Source organism: Myotis davidii, unplaced genomic scaffold (assembly GCF_000327345.1).
Source record: "Myotis davidii unplaced genomic scaffold, ASM32734v1 scaffold92, whole genome shotgun sequence".
NCBI classification, from domain to species: domain Eukaryota; kingdom Metazoa; phylum Chordata; class Mammalia; order Chiroptera; family Vespertilionidae; genus Myotis; species Myotis davidii.
Genome location: NW_006283771.1, coordinates 223,200 through 231,859, shown reverse-complemented (window position 1 = coordinate 231,859; position 8,660 = coordinate 223,200).

Sequence of the window (8,660 nt, the reverse complement as noted above, 5' to 3'; positions counted from 1 at the left end):
GACTGCTTTCATTGTGTGCCATAGGTTTTGGATTGTTGTGTTTTCATTGTCATTAGTTTCCAGGATGTTTTTAATTTCTTCTTTGATTTCATTGGTAACCCAATCAGTATTTAATATAATGCTATCAGCTTCCAATTGTTTGAGTGTTTTGGGTTGTTTTTATTGTAGTTTATTTCTAATATTATTCCATTGTGGTCTGAGAAGGTGCTTGGTATGATTTCAATCTTCTTGAATTTGTGGAGACTTTGCTTGTGACCCAATATGTGTTCTATTTTTGAAAATGTCCCATGTGCACTTCAGAAGAACCTATATTCCGTGGCTTTGGGGTGAAATATTCTGAAGATATCAATTAAGTCCATTTGATCTAGTGAGTAATTTGGGATTGCTGCTTCTTTGCTGATTTTTTGTCTAGAGGATTTAACCAGTGATGTCAGTGGTGTGGTAAAGTCTCCTACTATGATTGTATTGTTGTTGACCTCTCCCTTGATTTCTTCCAGGAGATTTTTTAATTATTTATTTGCGTGCTCCTACATTGGGTGCATATATGTTTATCAGGGTTATATCCTCTTGTATCAACCCCTTTAGTATTATGAAGTAGCCTTCCTTATCTTTTGCTATGGCTTTCATTTTGAGGTATATTTTGTCCAATATAAGTATTGCTACCCCAGCTTTGTTTTCATTTCCATTGGCTTTAAAGATAATTTTCCATCCCTTCAATTTCTGTCTGTGTGAGTCCCTTATTATGAGATGGGTCTCTTGTAGACAGCATATATACAGGTCATGTTTTTTTTATCCATTCAGCCACTCGATGACTTTTGATTAGAGTATTTAGTTCATTTACGTTTAAATTTATTATTGAAAGGTACTTTTTCTGTAGCCATTTTTATTTTTTTGTGCCTGTTTTCTTTCTTAACTTTTCTTTCTTTCTTTTTTTTTTTTACAGCATTCCCTTTAGCATTTCTTACATTGTTGGTTTGGTGGTGATAAATTCCCTTAATCTTTTTTTGTCTTTGAAAGGTCTTATTTCCCCTTCAATTTTGAATGATAGCCCTGCTGGATAGAGTATTTTTGAATTCAGTCCCTTACTTTGCATCACTTTGTAAATTTCATTTCATTCTTTTCTGACCTGATGTTTACTGTTGAGAAATCATTTGATAATCTAATGGGAGATACCTTATATTTAACTTTCTCTCTCTTGAAGCCTTTAAGATTCTCTCTTTGTCCTGAACATTTGCCATCATAATTATGATGTGTCTTGGTGTGGGTCTTTTCGGGTTCATCTTATTTGGGACTCTCTCTGCTTGTGTGACTTTTTTCTTCCCCATCTTAAGGAAATGGTTTTTTTTGTTTGTTTTGTTTTACATACCCAAAGGGAGATATAAGCAGACACCAAACTCTGTTAAGGCAAATTATGCTTTATATAGTCAATGCCTTCACAGCACCTCACACACTGTGGTCACTGATGAGCTTCACAGTCAACCAGACTGAGGGTAGATCCCATGCATGAAAATGTAAAAAACAATCAAGACACAATATAACTTTCAGAAGGGATGTTTTTGGAGCACCCAGACCTGGATATCAAGGATACTGCACCACCGGACCACACAGGACACTTACTATATAAGTCCACCCCACAAATACTGGGAATCATAGCATGTCTATCTCTAATACATAAAGACACACAAAGATGCACCCAAAATGGAAAGACAAAGAAACAGGATCCAAATGAAAGAACTGGAAAAAACTCCAGAAAAAGACCCAAGTAAAATGGAGGCAAATGATATTTCAGATACAGATTTAAAAGTAATGATTATTAGGATGCTCAACAGTATGAAATGGATCATATAAACCAGAAACAAAAACCAGTCAGAAAGGATGAATACACTGGAAGGAATAAACAGCAGGTTGTATTAAACAGAGGACTGAACCAATTATTTGGAGGACAAGTTAGAAAAAACACCCAATCAGGGCAGCATTTTTTTTTTTTTTTAAATGAGGATAGTCATCTTTGGGATAACATACAGTGTAATAACATCCACATCATAGGAGTACCAGAAGGAGAAGAGACTGCAATGGATTGAGAATTTATTTGAAGAAATAATGACTGGAAAGAAAAGAAAAGAAAAGAGAAGAATAGAAAAGAAAAGAAAAGAAAAGAAAAGAAAAGATAAAGATATATAAGTCCAATAATTGCAGAATCTCAAAGATGGAACCAAAGAGATCTACCAAGACATATCACATTTGAAATGGCCAAAGTTAAAGAAGAAGAATCTTAAAAGCCACAAGAGAGAGAGATGTTAGTCATGTATACGGAAGATTCCATGTGACTGACAGCTGATTTCTCATAAATAACCTATCAGGCCAGAGGGATTGGCATTAAATATTCAAAGTGATGAAAAGCAAGGACCTACAAACAAGATGACCTTACACAGCAGGGCTATTTTTGAAAAATGAAGCAGAAATAAAAAGCTTCCCAGACAGGCCAGTGTGGTTCAGTGGTTGAGTGTTGGCCATAAACCAGGAGATCACATTTTGATTCCTGGTCAGGGCGCATGCCCAGGTTATGGACTTGGTCCCCAGTAGAAGGCATGCAGGAAGCAGCCTATCAAGACGTCTCTCTTATCATTGATGTTTCTATCTCTTTCAGTCTCTCCCTTTCTCTCCCAGCAATCATTTATTTTTTAAATTTTAAAGAAGAAAGCAAAAACTTAAATAGAAAAGGGCTTCCTAGACCAAGAAAGAAAGAAAGAAAGAAAGAAAGAAAGAAAGAAAGAAAGAAAGAAAGAAAGGAAGAAAGAAGGAAAGAAAGAAAGAAAGAAAGAAAGAAAGAAAGAAAAAGAAAGAAAGAAAGAAAGAAAGAAAGAAAGGCACTTGTTTCCACCAAAGCAGTGTCACAAAATAATGTTAAAGGGAAAGAAGAAGAGGAAGAAGAAGAAGAAGAAGAAGAAGAAGAAGAAGAAGAAGAAGAAGAAAAGGAGGAGGAGGAGAAGGAGGAGGAGGAGCAGAAAAAAACAGGGACAGATCCCTAACCAGTTTGGCTCAGTGGATAGAGCATAGGCCTGTGGACTCAAGAGTCCCAGGTTCGATTCCGGTCAAGGGCATGTACCTTGGTTATGGGCATATCCTTAGTAGGGAGTGTGCAGGAAGCAGCTGATCGATGTTTCTCTCTTATCAATGTTTCTAACTCTCTATCTTTCTCCCTTCCTCTCTGTAAAAAATCAATAAAATATATTAAAAACAACAACAACAACAAAACAGGAACATAGTTAAAAGAATAAATGACCACAAGCCTATAAAAAAGAAAAATCTTAAGTAAAGAGTATAATTTTACATTTAAATGAACTTTTAAAAGAACAAAAAAACAAAGATTTAAATGAGTAGAAGTAAAGAAATAATAAAGATCAGAGCAGAAATGAAAAAAATATAGTCTAAAAATAAATACAATAGATCAATGAAACCAAGGGCTGGTTCTTTATAAAGGTAAACAAGATCGACAAACCATTAACTGCACTCCTCAAGAAAAAAAGGAAGAGGGAATAATAAACCCAGAAATGAAAGAGAAGTGACAACTAACACCAAAGTAATATAAATTACTATAAAAATATTATGAACAATTATATGCCAACAAATAACATTCTGGAAAAAATGAATAAGTTCCTAGAAACGTACAGTCTTCCCAAACTGAATTAAGAAGAATTAGAGAATTTGAGTAGATAGATTACAATTAGTGAAAAACAAGCAGTAAACAAAAAAAATTCCAACAAAACAAAATACTGGATGGATTCACAGGTAAATTTTACCAAGCATTCCAAAGGTTACTAACACCTATCCTTCTCAAACTACTCCAAAAAGTTCAAGAAGAAAGACTCCCAAGCTCACTTTATGAGACTATCATTATCCTAATTCCAAAACAAGGTAAAGACAACATACAAAAAAGAAAATTATGGACCAATATCCTTTATGAACATAGATGCTAAAATCCTCAAAAAAGTATTAGCAAATTTGATTCAGCAATATATTAAAAAGATCATACAGCATGATCAAGGGGGATTTATTTTGGGGATTCAATGCTGATACAATATTCACAAATCAACAACTGTGATATACAACACAAACAAAAAGATAAAAATCACATGATCATATCAATAGATGCAGAAAAACCATTTGACAAAATCCAGAAACCATTTTTTATAAAAATTCTCAAAAAAATGAGAATAGCAAGACCATATCTCAACATAATAAAGGCCATATATGACAAACATGCAGCTGAGATCATACTCAATGAGCAAAAACTAAAAACATTTCCCTTAAGAACAGGAGCAAGATAGGTATGTTCACTTTTGCCACTCTTATTCAACATAGTACTGGAAGTCCTAACCACAGAAATCAGACAAGAAAAAAAAAATAAATACATCTTGAGTGGCTGGCATCAGAAGCGTATACATCCAGAAACTCTGCAACCACGACCCCCAGGGCCGAGCTATGAACCTAGGAACACGGATCTCAAGCAGCGCGAATACTTGGGCTCAGACAAGCCCTGCTCCTCCTCACGGAAAGGTCCAATTTTGCATAAATATAGAGAAAGAACTATATAATCAAACACCTGGAGAAGAGAGATCATGGGGAGACAAAGAAACAGCCCGCATATGAAAGAAAAACAAGCATCACCAGAAAAGGAAGTAAACGAAATGGAGGCAATGGAGGCAAGCAACCTGTCAGAGAAAGAAGGCAGATAAATGGTCATACGGTGGATGAAAAGAATGGAAGAAAAATTCAACAATATGTTTAAGAACCAAGAAGAAAAAAGAAGAACCAAGAAAAAATGAAAAATGACATCACTGCTATAAAGAACTCAATAGAAAGCATCAACAGTAGACTAGAAGGAGCAGAGGACTGCATCAGTGAGCTAGAAGACAAGGTAGGAAAAAACACCCAAGCAGAGCAGCTTCTAGAAAAAAATAATTAAAAAGGAGGAGGAGAGCATAAGAGACCTTTGGGACAACACAAAATGAAACATCTGCATAATAGGAGTGCCAGAAGGAGAGGAAACTGAGCAAGAAATAGAAAACTTATTTGAAGAAACAATAACAGAAAACTTCCCTGATATAGGTAAGAAAAAACTCACACAAATCCAAGAAACTCACAGAGTCCCAAACAAAATGAACTCCAAAAGACTGAAGCCAAGGCACATTATAATTGGCAAGAAGGGAATGGAATGAAATATACAGAGTCCTGCAAAGGAAGGGACTGAATCCAAGAACACTGTACCCAGCAAGGCTATCAATCAAAATTGAGGGTGAAATCAGGAGCTTCACATACAAAAAAAAAGGACTATTGGAGTTTATTACCACCAAACCAGCAATGCAAAAAATGCTAAAAGGTCTGCTGTAAAAATAAAAAAAATAGAAAACAAAGAAGGAACACGGGGTAGAGAATAACAATGGCGACAAACAAGTATCTATCAATAATAACTTTAAATGTAATTGAATTAAATGCCCCAATCAAAAGACATAGGGTAACTGAGTGGATAAGAAAACATGACCCATATTTGGCTGTCTACAGGAAACCTACCTCAGAAAAAAAGACGCACACAGACTGATGGTGAAGGGATGGGAATAGGTTTTTCAGGCAAATGAAAATGAAAAAAAAGCTGGGGTAGCAATACTTATATTTGACAAATTCGATCTCAAAGTGAAGGAGATAAAAAGAGATAAGGAAGGCCACTTCATAATACTAAAGGGAGTAATCCAACAAGAAGAAATAACTCTGATAAACGTAACTTTAAATGTAATTGAATTAAATGCCCCAATCAAAAGACATAGGGTAACTGAGTGGATAAGAAAACATGACCCATATTTGGCTGTCTACAGGAAACCTACCTCAGAAAAAAAGACGCACACAGACTGATGGTGAAGGGATGGGAATAGGTTTTTCAGGCAAATGAAAATGAAAAAAAAGCTGGGGTAGCAATACTTATATTTGACAAATTAGATCTCAAAGTGAAGGAGATAAAAAGAGATAAGGAAGGCCACTTCATAATACTAAAGGGAGTAATCCAACAAGAAGAAATAACTCTGATAAACGTATACCCACCCAATATAGGAGCACCCAAATACATAAAAAAAAAATTCTGGAGGAGATCAAGGGAGAGATTGAAAGCAATAAACTCATAGAAGAGGACTATAATACCCAACTATCACCATTGGAAAAACCATCTAAACAAAAAATCAGCAAAGAAACATCAATCCTAAATAACTCACTAGATCAGATGGAATTAATTGACACCTTCAGAACATTTCACACTGAAGCCACAGAATATAGATTCTTCTCAAGTGCACATGGGCCATTTTCAAAGATAGACCATATATTGGTTCACAGGCAAAGTCTCTTCAAACTCAGGAAGATTGAAATCATATCAAGCATCTTCTCAGACCACAGTGGCATAAAACTGGAAATCAATTACAAAAAACAATCCAAAGAAATCAAACACATGGACACTAAATAGCTTGCTATTAAACAATAACTGTGTCACCAGAGAGATCAAAGAAGAAATAAAAAAATCATGGCAACAAACGACAATGAGAACATGACAATCCAAAACCTATGGGACACAGCGAAAGCAGTCTTGAGAGGGAAGTTCATAGCTATATAAACCTACTTCAAAAAGCAAGAATCAATAATAATAAATTACATAACCTTACAAATCAAAGAATTAGAAAGAGAGCAACAAGAAAAGCCCAGGGTAAGCAGAGGGAAGGAAATAATAAAGATCAGAGTGGAGATAAACAGCATAGAGAAAAAAAAATACAAAAGATCAACAAAACCAAGAGCTGGTTCTTTGAAAGGATAAACAAGATTGATGAGCCTCTAGCCAGGCTCACCAAGAAGCAAAGAGAGAGGACCCAAATAAACAAAATCAGAAATGAAAGAGGAGAAATAACAACAGACCCCACAGAAATACAAAGGATTGTTAAAAAATATTATGAACAACTCTACTCCAAAAAACTAGACAACCTGGAGGAAATGGATATATTCCTAGAAAAATGCTTCCTTCCAAAACTCAATCAGGAATATTCTAAAAATCTCAATAGGCCAATTACAATGGAATAAATTGAAGCAATCATCAAAAAGCTTCCAGCAAACAAAAGCCTATGGACAGATGGCTTCACAAGGGAGTTTTAGCAAACATTCAAGGAAGAACTAAAACCTATACTCCTCAGACTATTCCAAAAAAACAAGAGGAAGGGACACTTCCAAGCTCATTCTTTGAGGCCAGCATCACCCTAACACCAAAACCAGATAAATACAACAAAATGAAAGAGAATTACAGGCCAATATCCCTCATGAACATAGATGCCAAAATCCTCAACAAAATCCTAGCAAATCAGATCCAGCAGTACATCAGAAAGATCGTAAGCCATGACCAAGTAGGATTTATCCCAGGGATGCGAGGATGGTACAATATTCGCAAATCAGTAAATGTAATACATCACATAAACAAATTGAGAGATAAAAACCACAGTCATATCAATTGATGCAGAAAAAGCATTTGACAAAATCCAACACCCATTTTTGATAAGAGCTCTCAGCAAGGTAAGAATGGACGCATCATACCTCAACATAATAAAAGCCATATATGACAAACCCACAGCCAACATCATACTCAATGGGCAAAAACTGAAACCATTTCCTGTAAGAACAGGAACAAGACAGGGACGCCCACTCTCACCACTCCTGTTCCACATAGTACTGAAAGTATTAGCCATTGCGATTAGAAAAGAATAAATAAAGGCATCAAATTTGGAAATGAAGAAGTTAAACTGTCCTTATTCACGGATGACATGATATTGTACATAAAAAACCCTTAAGACTCCATCAAAAAACTATTAGACTTAATAAATGAATTCAGCAATGTAGCAGGATACAAAATTAACACCAAGAAATCTATGGCATTTCTATACACCAATAATAAACTTACAGAAAGAGAGACTAAAAAAGTAGTCCCATTTACCATCACACCATAAAAAATTAAGATACCTAGGAATAAACTTAACTAAAAAGGTAAAATACCTCTACTCAGAAAACTATGAGACGTTGAAAAAAGAGATAGAGGAAGACATAAACAGATGGAAGAACATACCATGTTCAGAAAACTAAGAGACATATGAAAACATGCTTAAAGTCCCTAATCATCCGAAAGATGCAAATCAAAACAACAATGAGGTATCATCTCACACCTGTCAGAATGCCTATCATCAACAAATCAAAAACAAGAAGTGCTGGACAGAATGCGGAGAAAAGTGAACACTCATGCACTGCTGGTGGGAATGCAGAATGGTGCAGCCCCTATGGAAGACAGTATGGAGTTTCCTCAAAAACTAAAAATGGAACTTCCATTTTACCCAGTGATCCCACTTCAAGGAATATAACCCAAGAAACCAGAAACACCAATCAGAAAGGATGTATGCATCCCTATGTTCATAGCAGCACAATTCACCATAGCTAAGATCTGGAAACAGCCTAAGTGCCCATCAGTAGATGAATGGATTAGAAAACTGTGGTACATCTACATAATGGAATACTATGCTGCTGTAAGAAAGAAGGAATTCTTGCCATTTGCAACAGCATGGATGGAACTGGAGAGCATTATGCTAAGTGAA